Source organism: Mixophyes fleayi, chromosome 3 (genome assembly GCF_038048845.1).
Source record: "Mixophyes fleayi isolate aMixFle1 chromosome 3, aMixFle1.hap1, whole genome shotgun sequence".
Taxonomy (NCBI): Eukaryota; Metazoa; Chordata; class Amphibia; order Anura; family Limnodynastidae; genus Mixophyes; species Mixophyes fleayi.
The window spans coordinates 29,615,703-29,628,120 of NC_134404.1; the positions used below are offsets into that span (position 1 = coordinate 29,615,703).

The 12,418-nt window shown below is 38.4% G+C and overlaps 1 protein-coding gene across 5 annotated transcripts in view; it reads left to right on the forward strand.

Moving 5' to 3' along the window:
• Nucleotides 1-726: 726 nt before the first annotated feature.
• LOC142143439 (cytochrome P450 2K4-like) overlaps nucleotides 727-12,418 on the forward strand; it is a 39,872-nt gene continuing 28,180 nt past the window's right edge. The window contains exon 1 of one of the 5 annotated variants that reach the window (XM_075201281.1): nucleotides 727-791. The gene's annotated coding sequence lies outside the window, so the exon portion shown is untranslated. Of the gene's footprint in view, nucleotides 842-8,248; nucleotides 8,338-12,418 lie in introns of those variants that run through there. The other 4 variants (XM_075201282.1, XM_075201286.1, XM_075201285.1 and 1 more) reach the window with 4 other exon arrangements.

Consider the following 12,418-nt stretch of genomic DNA (forward strand, 5'->3'; position numbering starts at 1 on the left):
CAGGGTAGAATCACCAGAGAGATGAATTAAGACCAAGTAAGGCAGCGTTGTATTCTGAGTCTACTCAACCTTTTGCCAAAATATGCTATGTACATTTTTTTATTTCTGTAGCACCCCACACACATTTTTTATGCCTGTAGCATTTCCACACATGGGTAGACCACCTGTGTTCTCAGATATTGAAAAAACTGGGTTACCTTCCCTCAGGCATGGGAACACCAGCCTGACACACAGTTATTTAGTTTATGTAAATTATTGCAGCAGTGGCTTCACATCAGCAATCTATTGACACTTTTATTAAATCAGCATCACATTTACTATACACATGAATAGACCACCAGTCATCCAACTATATGAGTAGTAGACATGCCCCATATAATGCATATTTCTGCTAATCCCAACTCACAGACAAAACCTGTTTTCACTTCATTTATAATAATATAATGGGTTGCAGACTATGGTGATTATGGTGTCAGCCTTTGTGAGAGAAGACTAGCCTGCAGTAATACACAAATGCATGTAATAACAGAACATAGCATGATTACTTGCGAGGAAGCTTTTAGACGATGATGTTGATCACGACTGTACCGTACAGTTATGCTAAATCATTATTTCTGTTTTGCTTTTATGGTGAGTGTACCTTTAAAGATTTCCTAGTCAGTTTCCAAACGCCTTATTATGAAACGATTTATGATGTGTGAAATAACCTAGCCAAGCTTAATACAATATAATGCTTCCCTTAATGAATGCGGAAGAGCTGAAACGAAGGCACTGAACTTTGAACAGACCTGGTGCGTTTTCTGTGGCTGAAAATATCGTAAATTCCTCTGCAGTATTTAAGGTAAAGCTTCACTGTATAGAAATACAGTAGGTGTTATTTAAAGTCAGTATGGTATTCTAGATTTTGCAAGTTCTAAAGCAATGTTAGGACAGTCGTTTCTTTCTTTATAAAAACAAGTATACTGCAAATACAGTAATAATTACAAATAAGAGTATATCACGGTACACATACTGTAGCAACACACAAATAGGCAACCTTCAAACATGTATTTTTTATATTTTGAGATTTGTGCATGTAAATATTGCTCCCGATCCTGGACCATGTTGCAGATTTGTTAATTCTACCTTTGTAAATCTGTGCTTAAAAGTCACTAAATATAGCTTTCAAGTTGATCCCATACAACAACAAAACATCATGTATTAGCAAGTATATAAATATTTCCATACATTGGCAGAACTTTAGAGTTCTGACATTATGGGACTCATGTAAAGTTGGACGCATTTAGGTTCCGAACATAAACAAGAAAACATGTACGCATGAAACAGCTCATTTACAAGATTTCCATTTGATTTTTAAAGGGGAAAACAACAGATTAATTTGTATTTGTATGTTGCAGTTTTGCCTGTATTTGATTATGTTTCATATGGTAAATGCAATAGTTACATTTGTGAATAATACTGTCAAGACATTATTCATCATTAACTGCATCATCATCATTTATTAATATAGTGCCTGCAAATTCTGTAGCACATTACAAATGGGAACAAATACAGTAATAAAAAAATACTGGGTAACACAGGCAGAAAGGTAAGAAGGCCCTGACGGCAGGCTTGCAAATCTATGGGACAATGGGAGTTTGATACAAAAGGTTAAGTGCTACAAATTGCATATTGGTTTAGCCAGATTGAAAAGGTAAAAAGTGCTTAGTGGGCTATATGATCCAGTCACACAGCAAGGTTGGTCAAAGGGTGGTTGTCTTGTATGAACTGTGTAAAGGGCGGTAATAAGATAAACTAGGGAAGTTACGAGGGCAGAGGAGAGCTGGAAGACTTTAGCCCAGCGGCAAGCACACAGCACTGGCCCATAAGTAGCGGTCCATCCTTAAAAGGTGGTTTTTTGTACAATATATATCTATCTATAAAAAAAGAGGCTATTGTAGTGTTGCTTAATCCATATATATATATTTTTATGCCAGGCCCAGAGCTTGATTAAGGCTCTGGGGGGCCTGGGCACTTTAGAAAGGGTAACCCCTATGATGCAGCATTGTTATCATTTTAGACAAATACACAGGCAATACTGTGTGCACTACTGTTAGATGCACACAGTTCTGCCTTCACGAGCTGTACACGTTGAAGCGGGACATACCTCCCAACTGTCCTAAGCAAAACAGTCACCAAATTGGGGACTGTCCCACCAGATTCAGGACAGTTGGCAGACTGAAGGTAGCTTGTTATTTGCAATAAGCTACTTCTACAAATGCTATCTTTACTTCTGCTTCTAACATCCTCTGCAAAACTTCTTACAAATTCTAAAATATATACCTGAGCATATTAAAATGTGAAGCATTCTTAAAGGTACACTACATATCATATAAAATACATTGTCATTCCCTTCTTTTGATTCACCTTTTAATCTAAAAGCTCTAAACTAGACCCTACTTCACAATATAATTTCCTAAAGGTTTTATACAATGGAATCTTATAGATTCATTCAAGCCTAGGGGCCGTAACAAATAGAATCTCACCCTAACTGTGGATTTTGTGCGAAAGGAAAAATGAAAGGGAAGGAGAAAATACACAATGCGCTCGGCAAGTGTTATATGTCACTATTTCACAATAAGAGGGATTGTCCATTGTGCTGTATATCTTTCATTTGGGTAGGTTCCATCATCCGTAATATCCATGTGGACTCCATGAAAGAGGTTTTTGGCTTCTATATTGTTCACAAATGGAAGTGGTGCTTGGTTCCACACAAAGCGCATTTCTTTAGCGGGGTGTACAGTACGGCAGTTAAGGTGTGGTAGCTTTAATTTTTCTGGAATGGAAACACTTAGCTTTAATACATTTGTTGATAAGCCACAAGTTACGTCTCACTGGAGACAACTACCAACTGGTATTGGCGCTGGCCTTCCCAGAGCGCCGGAGTCTAACGGACACCCCAGTCTTCTCCAAGAACCGCCGCAAGGCAGGATGGTTTTAGCTGCCGGAGGCCCGCAGGTCGCGGACCCTGGGTTAGCCCACGGCGTGGTAGTGAGATAGTAGTAGGGTGAACTGTTCTGGGAACACAGTAAAAGGCCTTCTCTAGCTGGATATTAAACAGCTTAACTGTAAGAAGTAGTAAGCCAGACATAACTTGCTGTCTAATAGAGAGGCACAAAGTGACAAACACGAGTGGAGTCAGGAACTGTAGCCGGCTCGGTACACAGAAGGTTAGCCAATGCATGTTGCCAGGGATTCAGCAGATGCAGGGTTAATCAGATAAGCCGGGTCGGTACAAAGAAAGTCAGCCAGTATTCACAGGGAGAAGTGCACAGGGAAAGCACAGGGACCAAATTGGCTACATGAGGGCGGAAATCATCCATCTACGATTGGTTCAGATTCATTCCTCTGAGTATATATACTAGTTAGGATGTATATTATGTATCATTATCCCTTGAAAAAGTCTTTATTAAGACGAAACGCGTCGCTACCATCTGGTTTTTCTCTATCTGACTGGCATCATCTGGAGTGTTGCTGCCTATGCCGGCCGGGATTGTGCTCACGCTCATAGTCTGCGGATCAAGTTTTGTCTGGAGGAGGACAGATAAGCTGTGTATATTTTATCTTTATGTACGGGCATATTTGTACTGATTGTCAAGCGATCTTATTGCTTATTAAATCTTTTTTATAAATACCATTTTCTATTAAGAATTATCTCAATGGTGTTACACTATTGTGACTCTCCTTTTCGAGTTCTAGTTATCGAAGTAACCTGGATCTGAGATCATCTAGAGATAAGCTGTGTTGGTTTATATAATTGGTACGAGCACTACTTGGATTATTATTATCACTTGCTGAGATTTTATTACACTATGTGTGAGACCCCATGTCTTTTTGTATTTTGATATATATATATATATATATATATATATATATAATAAGGATTAGTAGCAGCCCTTGAAATGCAAAATGTATCAGATATGCTATCCATACTCCTATACCCTTGAACCAATTGGCCAAGATCAGCCATATAAACCATCCTTCTAGATAAGTATCTCCAGTGTGGTCTTTATTTCTTGTAAGTGTTCATCAATTATTCTTTTATGACAAAACAGATTAACCAACTAGTTCAAATCTGGCAAAGCCAGTGCTGGTGCTGAGGTCACATCAGCTTTCAATAAGTTAAACATTTGTTCCTGCTCAGGGGAGAGTGTAAATAACTTGCTATCGTCCAGAGGTGCCAATGCAGGAGCGTGGATAATAGCTCATTCTTAAGGTCTTTTTTCTAAAACACAATAGTCACGTAAATCTTTCTAGTGTTTACTTATGTTTGTTGTGGCTCTGCACTCACACAACCCAAAACATATTGCATCCTTCTACTCATTGAGAGTTGGATAAATTCAATCTGGATTACTTAAAGGGTATCTCTCTGTAGATGGGAGGTGTGTTGGTTCTGTGAGAACAGTGCATCCAAGTTTTCCCTGCAAACAGGTTAAACAGGTAGCAGAAATTTGCAGCTAGTGTAAAGAATTTCGGAGCATACCAATAGACCATAATCAATTGAGGAATAGCAGTCTTTGTGTGTTAAACCACGACTAAGTTGTGCCAAAACAGGCTGCAAACTTTTTTTTTTGATGCAACAACCTTACCATCATTACTGCACCACAATCCTGTGTGGGCAGGTTCACATCCTCCCTGCTAGAGAACTTCTGTGAAAAACAAACTTTTTGCATAGAGATTAACATTTGTTCATTGGGGATTACAGTAAGTGTCGTTAATTTACATTTTTGTTCTCCAATCCTTTTTCTGCTGCTGACTTCACTACTTTGCCATCTCTGGTATTAATCAATTTGCCAATCAGTGTGTGTCCACCCACTATCGCTGTGTTTCCCTCACTCTCCTGTAAACCATCAGGTAACCAGTGAACATTTTGTACAGAAAATGGCTGCTCATTAAACAATTATTTACGTGGTTCTCTGTGTAGCTTAACTGTGACGATATGTGTTGCATGTCATGAAAAAATGATTTCCTTAAAGGGGCAGTGCCTAATCTCACAAACAGGGAATGTCAGAGTGACGTGACCTGGGTACGTGCTCAAAGCCACTCCTATCTCATCATCCCTTAGCACAGTCCCCTTGAATGACTCTGATGTCTCTTCCTGAATTTCAATCTTTCCATAACACACAGCCCTCTCAAAAGGTTCCAGACATTCAGCCATTTTAAAAGCAAAACTGTCTCTCTCACAAATCAGAGTACTCTTGTTAGACACCGCACATTGTGTCTGCAAATCACTCAGCATTTTCTCAACAGAATCTCCCAATCACCAAACATTCACACATATTTTCAGATTCTGTGTTTTCCCTATCGAAACTACAAATATATTCACTTGAACAAGTCTCGCTCACAGACAAGATTTTATCTTGTAACATTTCTTTATGGGCATAACAAACCCCCCTAATTTCTGAGAAACATTCATCTGCGCCATTTTCATATAGATTAAAATTGCTTGTAATATCTACATGTAAAAGCTCACTTCCACCTTACTCTATTTCACAGAAATAATTATTTTTTTCTACTTCAAAAACAAATGTCTTTTTGGACCCCAGCCAGCTGGAGGTCAGTGTTTTCTCTTGACACTATTTAAGCATTATTTACAGTGTCCATTAATTTGTGAAGTGATGGACCACGGAGTTTAAAACCTTTTGCATCTCTTCAAAAGCTTACAATTAACCAATTCAGGCATTAAATTTTATAAATATACAACTTTTTAAAACAAAGGAAAAACAAAACAATACTCACTCCCTCACTTATAGAGGAAGAAAAATGAAATTATATCTTCCAGCCTACAACAAATTAAAGCAGATTAATATTTAACTATATTTAACTAACTAAATATTAATCTGCTTTAATGTGGTGTTACCACTCCGGAGACATTTAAATTACTCTTGAATTATTGACACATACTGAAGAATCTTTTTATTAATTTTACATACATTGTTAGATAAAGAAAACCACAGCCCCCTTCCTTTCTTCACACACTGAAGTCTTTTACACAGAATAAGAGGGGGGGGATTCCATTCTCTCAGCTACGCAGCATCACACATACACTGCACAATGTTTCTCCTAAAAAAATACATTTACAGTACACAAATTAAGGGACTTTGAATTTCAACATCAAAAGTACCTGTTATAGGGAAGGTAATTTTAGTAGAAGTCTGCCTTATGCAAATGCTCAAGTTACTTAACAACCATTAAACTATTTTTCCTATACATATGACTAGCAACTAACCTTCAGTAAAACTTGTTTTTACCTCATTTTATTGACAGATTCACAACACAAATAATGCTAGTCACAATATTTACATCTTCTGTCGGCATCCTTAATTTTGCAGCATTACACATTTTAAACATCTCTTTACTCTCCAATAATTCAGTACATATACATCTCCACATATATTTCAATTTTTCAGATCTCTTAACTTTCCTGTGCCACCTCAAACAATCTATTGGTGTTTGATCTCAATAATCCTTTTGGTATTTTCACATTACCACTTGCAACACTCTACTTACTCAATCCACACATGTCAATTCCTTCTCTTACATCTGCTATATCTGCACATTCATGTTCATAAATCAATTCCTCCATGGTTTACAGCTATGCTTCACATTTTTCTCTTAAGTTATGTTTATCAATGTACTTTGATATACTCTTTATCATGTGTTGTATCGTAATTGAATGAAAACTACCATCTTTGGTCATTGCAAACTTCTTAAACAATTCACCCATGCCTACACAAAATTCCTTGCCATGGATATATTCTATTATGTCCAAAGGCATTCCTGGAACATCAGATTCTGTACTATTGTTATTATCCATGATCAAAATACCTTATGACTTTTAGTAATAACTATTGTTATTTCCCCTGGTCAAAATACCATATGCCTTGAACCAACAATTAATACTATCTGGACCCGTACCTGGGTCCCAAAGAATCAAATTCCTTATCAAATTGTGTATCTTATGGATTCCAATGCAATGACATTAAACTTTGACCATCAAATTTTCAAAGAACAACAGATAATATATAAAACATACCTTAAACAAAACGAATATTAAAGTTTTCCTCTGATTGGCTTTTATGGTCAAGGCACAGCGACACATAGACCAGGCCAGACTGTAGAAAGACACAGAGGCATCAGAAAATTGCTGACCATGTGGATTTATTCATCTGTGTCCCTCTCTGATCCAACGATTCTGTGGGTCACTGGGCGCTGACCATTTAACTGAGGCCTCCAAAGAAATGTCAAATCCAATGTATGCTATCCGTGGATTAATGCCCAGCTTATACACAATCAAACAAATCTTCCTGCATGCATGCATTACGATAGATCGGAGAACAGAATATGCACAGCCCCATCTCCTCTGTATAGAATCTGCTCTGTTTAATGCATACCGAGTTCACATTTTTATAGTACTTCTGGAGAACTTGTTGATGACAAGCCTGCGGTTATAATTATGGTGCAATTTTCCAAGACGTTTGAAGGTAGCACGTTATTTGTAATAAGCTACTTCTACAAATGCCATCTTTACTTCTGCTTCTAGCATCCTCTGCAAAACTTCTTACAAATTCTAAAATATATACATATATCCCTGAGCATATTAAAATGGTACTCTACATTTCATATAAAATACATTGACATAGGCCCCACTATTAAATTAAATTGCCCCACCATCATCCCACAAATAAAATAGAACCCAAAAATTAGCAACCACCTGCACTCCACAATTAAATTAATAGCCTACCTCCCACATTATATTAAGAACCCCCCTCCCTCCCACACTACATTCATTTAGGAAACTGAGCACAGTCTACAGAAAACAAGATTAAGGCAGTAGCCATTCCGATGAGTAGAGCAGCCAGGCAACTGGAAGAGTTTGAGGGAGGAAGTTAAAGAGAGTAGTCTGGAGGCACATGTCACTCTTAATGCTAGTGGGGATGTCAGAAGATAAGAACTGAGGGAGCCAGGCAGAGGACTGTTCAAGAATTTGTTGGTGTGGTCCAGGGGACGATAGATAAAAACAACACGCATAGAGAATGGGTTGAAATCCAAATAGCATGTACTACAAAAGATGTAAATGTGAGTGATGGGAGATTTGGTAGAACTGTGAATGTGCAATGTGAAGAAGAAAGAAATTTAACCCCACCTCATTCTCTGCTTCCAGGTCTTGAGGTGTGGGTGAAATAGAGGTCACTGTGTGAAAGGGCTGCAGGTGAGGCAGTGTCTGATTGCACAAGCCATGTTTCTGTTATTGCCAGAAGGTTGAGATTTTTAGAGAGGAAGTGATCGTGTAGGAAGGTAAGTTTGTTACAAACAGAGCGTGCTTTCCAAAGGGCACATTTAAAGAACTTTGAAAGAGATAGGAGGCAGGTGATGTGTTTGAGGTTAATTGGATTTCTGTAGTGTTCTCAATAAGATAAATGTTTTTGGGGATGTGGGAGATGTGAGACCTGGATTAGGTCATATATAACCAGCTCATAGAAGCAGACAGAGAAATATAGGAAAGATGATTGTAAGATGTGTGACCTAGCAACAGGGTGGGGATGTTACAGTTAGCAAATACAAATAAGAAGAAAGTTCATGAGTATTAATTAGAGGGGAGTGGAGTAGTGAGGGGTCAGTGTGGACAGAGGTGAGTGTTGTTGGAATGGTGAAGAATTGCATAGTTCTAAAGAAAATGCCACGAAAGGAGAGTAAGAAAAGCAATTTGTTAAACTTTGGGATTTAAGAATAAAGCTAAAAATAAACCTAAGAAATGCAGAGAGGAATAACAAAAAATACCTAGTTTCAATGCTCAGTGCAGTTATAGAAGTGCAGAGTTAAATTGTAAAAGATATAGATTATTTTTGGATGTCTTCAGATGTTCACAGTTTCTTACACTGTGTTGTTTAAATGTGCATTAATTAACACTTTGTCAGACAACCTGCTTTGTGTAGGAAACCTCATATACGTTTTCCCAGACTGAAATGCAGATATAGTTAATATATATTTGTAAAGTATATAAATTAGCTACATCTAGCCTAATTGGTCTACTGATCAGAGAATAAAATACAACTATTGGTCTTATTCAGGATAGATGAGTGCCAGGCCAGTGTCATACACTATGCTTCATTGATCAGCAGCCCAACGCAGGGTTAGCAATAGATAACAAATTCCTGTTACATGCTTTTAAAAAGCACAGTTGCATAGATGTGAAGCACAAGTTACAGGTTCAGATTAGTGGAAAATACTTTTCCCCATACCACGCATGCATGTAAAAAGTATGTATGCTTACATCTGTATGCAGATTTGGTTGTATCTTTTATTTATGTGTGGGCAGCATGGTGGCTAAGTGGCTAGCACTTCTGTCTCACAGCACTGGGGTCATGAGTTCGATTCCCGACCATGGGCCTGATTCATTAAGGATCTTAACTTGAGAAACTTCTTATTTCAGTCTCCTGGACAAAACCATGTTACAATGCAAGGGGTGCAAATTAGTATTCTGTTTTGCACACAAGTTAAATACTGACTGTTTTTTCATGTAGCACACAAATATCAACTTTAAATTTCAGTGTATAAATAAGCTATCAAGTATTTGTGTGCTACATGAAAAAACAGTCAGTATTTAATTTATGTGCAAAACAGAATGCTAATTTGCACCCCTTGCATTGTAGCATGGTTTTGTCCAGGAGACTGAAATAAGAAGTTTCTCAAGTTAAGATCCTTAATGAATCAGGCCCCATGTCCTTATCTGTGTGGAGTTTGTATATTCTCCACGTGTTTGCGTGGGTTTCCTCCAGGTACTCTGGTTTCCTCCCACACTCCAAAAACATACTATTAGGTCAATTGGATGCTATCAAATTGCCCTTAGTCTCTCTTGGTCTGTCTGTGTGTATGTTAGGGGATTTAGACTGTAAGCTCTGATGGGACAGGGACTGATGTGAATGAGTTCTCTGTGCAGTGCTGCGGAATTAGTGGCGCTATATAAATAAATAGATGATGATGATTTCTGACTCCTTAAACTTAGAGAGGTGGGACAAAGACAAGAAAGTGACATGCAAGAGTAGGCTGAGTACAGTAAGGGTGTGCACAGGAGACGTATCTTTTTAGGTACTGGAGAGCTTGTGCAAAATATGCACTGATGATGATGATGGTGATGATAGAGCTTTATGGTGACAGCGAAAAGAGTCAATTTAACAAGCAGTATAAAAGGTTAACTTTTCACCACTTGTCCTGAGAAACTAACGCCATCTGTGGTTAGCCATACAAAAGTATAGTTTTCCAGCCCCAATGGAGTAGAAACAGAGAAGAGACAGCTCACCTTTACCTGGTTTCTCCTCTGCAGCTCCTCCCCTGCTGTCAATCAATGTTAGCTGAGCCAGCACTGGTAATCTGCAGCTGGGTCTATATTCCACATAGCTACTAGCGAAGGTGTTAAACAGAGGACTTGACTCCTCTAACCCTTTCACTGCAGGAAAGAATACAGTGTGCTAGAATAAAAGATTCCTCGGCGCTGTGAAAGTGTGGTGTATAAATTATAGGTTTATTACCATACAGTAGACATATAAGGTTCTGGCCAAAAAAAATAAACAGCAAACCCAATAGGGCAACACAGTGGCTAAGTGGTTAGCACTTCTGCCTTACAGCACTGGGGTCATGAGTTCAATTCCCGACCATGGCCTTATCTGTGAGGAGTTTGTATGTTCTCCCCGTGTTTGCGTGGGTTTCCTCCAGGTGCTCCGGTTTTCTCCCACACTCCAAAAAACATACTGGTAGGTTAATTGGCTGCTAACAAATTGACCCTAATCTGTGTATCTGTCTGTGTGTGTGTTAGGGAATTTAGACTGTAAGCCCCAATGGGGCATGGACTGATGTGAGTGATTTCTCTGTACAGCGCTGTGGACTTAGTGGCAGCTATATAAATAATTGGTGATGATGATGATGATAGGGTAAATTGCAAAGTATAGGGAACATGAATGCACTTCACAGGTATATAATCTGAGGATAGACCTCAATTATTACAGACAATATTCTTACAGTCCTTGTGGGCATAGTGGGAATACCAAAAATGTCCAGCAATAGGAAAGTAAATAGGTACCTGTGTGTAATGTCCCGGTAATAAAGCGTGTGTAGGTCCTCCACACGTACGGGGGGGAGTCAATGAGTACCCGCGGCAGCAGGCAATAAAGTTTTCCAGGTTGTAATGGTCCTTGCCCTATTGCAGCTGGGACTGTAAGGATATTGTCTGTAACAAGATCTATCCTCAGATTATATACCTGTGAAGTGCATTCATGTTCGACATGCTTTGATTATAAACCTGTGAAGTGCATTTATGATCCTACTGTGCGATTTGCCCTATTGGGTTTGCTGTTTATCTGTTCTGTCCAGAACCTTATATGTCTACTGTATGGTAATAAACCGATAATTTATACACCACACTTTCACAGCGCCGAGGAATCTTTTATATCTACCCACAACAATAGGGATAGGGGTACCCTTTTCTCCTCTGGCAGCTCCACCTACAATAGAAGTGTTGCACTACACCCTAATTGCTAGCATAAAACACTGTTTTAAATATAAAGTCAGGGAACTTGTGTGTTAAACAAGCATTTCCCATTTCCACATATGGATAGACCACCATTGTCCTCATATATTGAGAAGTACCTGAATTACATTCCCTCAGGTATAGGAGCACCAGCCTGATGCACAGTGATTAATGATTATACCAGCAGTGGCTCCACATCAGTATGACAGCAATTCACTCACTCTTGGATTATGCCAGCATCACATCTACTATACACATGAAAAGACCACCAGTGATGAGCGGTAGATGTGCCCCATATAAATATAGCAATCATGTCCCCCAATAATGCACATTTCCATGAATCCCAAAGCACACAAAAGCCTGTTTTCAATTATCCTTTTAGGGACCTTGTTGTAATGTATGAGAAAATAAATAAAAAGTAAATAAAACATATTTTTAAATATTATGGGTTGCAGACTATGGTAGATATATAATGTCAACATAAGTAGTTTGTGTGTGAAAAGACGGGCATACAGCATTACACACATGTATATAATTGTAGCATGACTACTTCCAAGAATGTTCTTGTTTTGCTCTCGTGTTTCCATTCAAGAGTTTCTGGCAAGTTTCCAATTCCTTTTTATGTAATGATATATAGTGTGTGACATCATGTCCTTTTGACCCGTTAAGTTGAGTAACAGGTAAAGGTCAACTATAAATGCAGAAGAGCTTAAACTTGAGGCATTTATTATTCATAACAGACCTGGTGAGGTTTTTGGGGCTAAAAAGATTGTACTGCCCTCTGCAGTATTTAGGGTAAGACGTTACTATAAATACAGACGTCCAGTGGGTGTTATTTAAAGTCAATATTTTTTC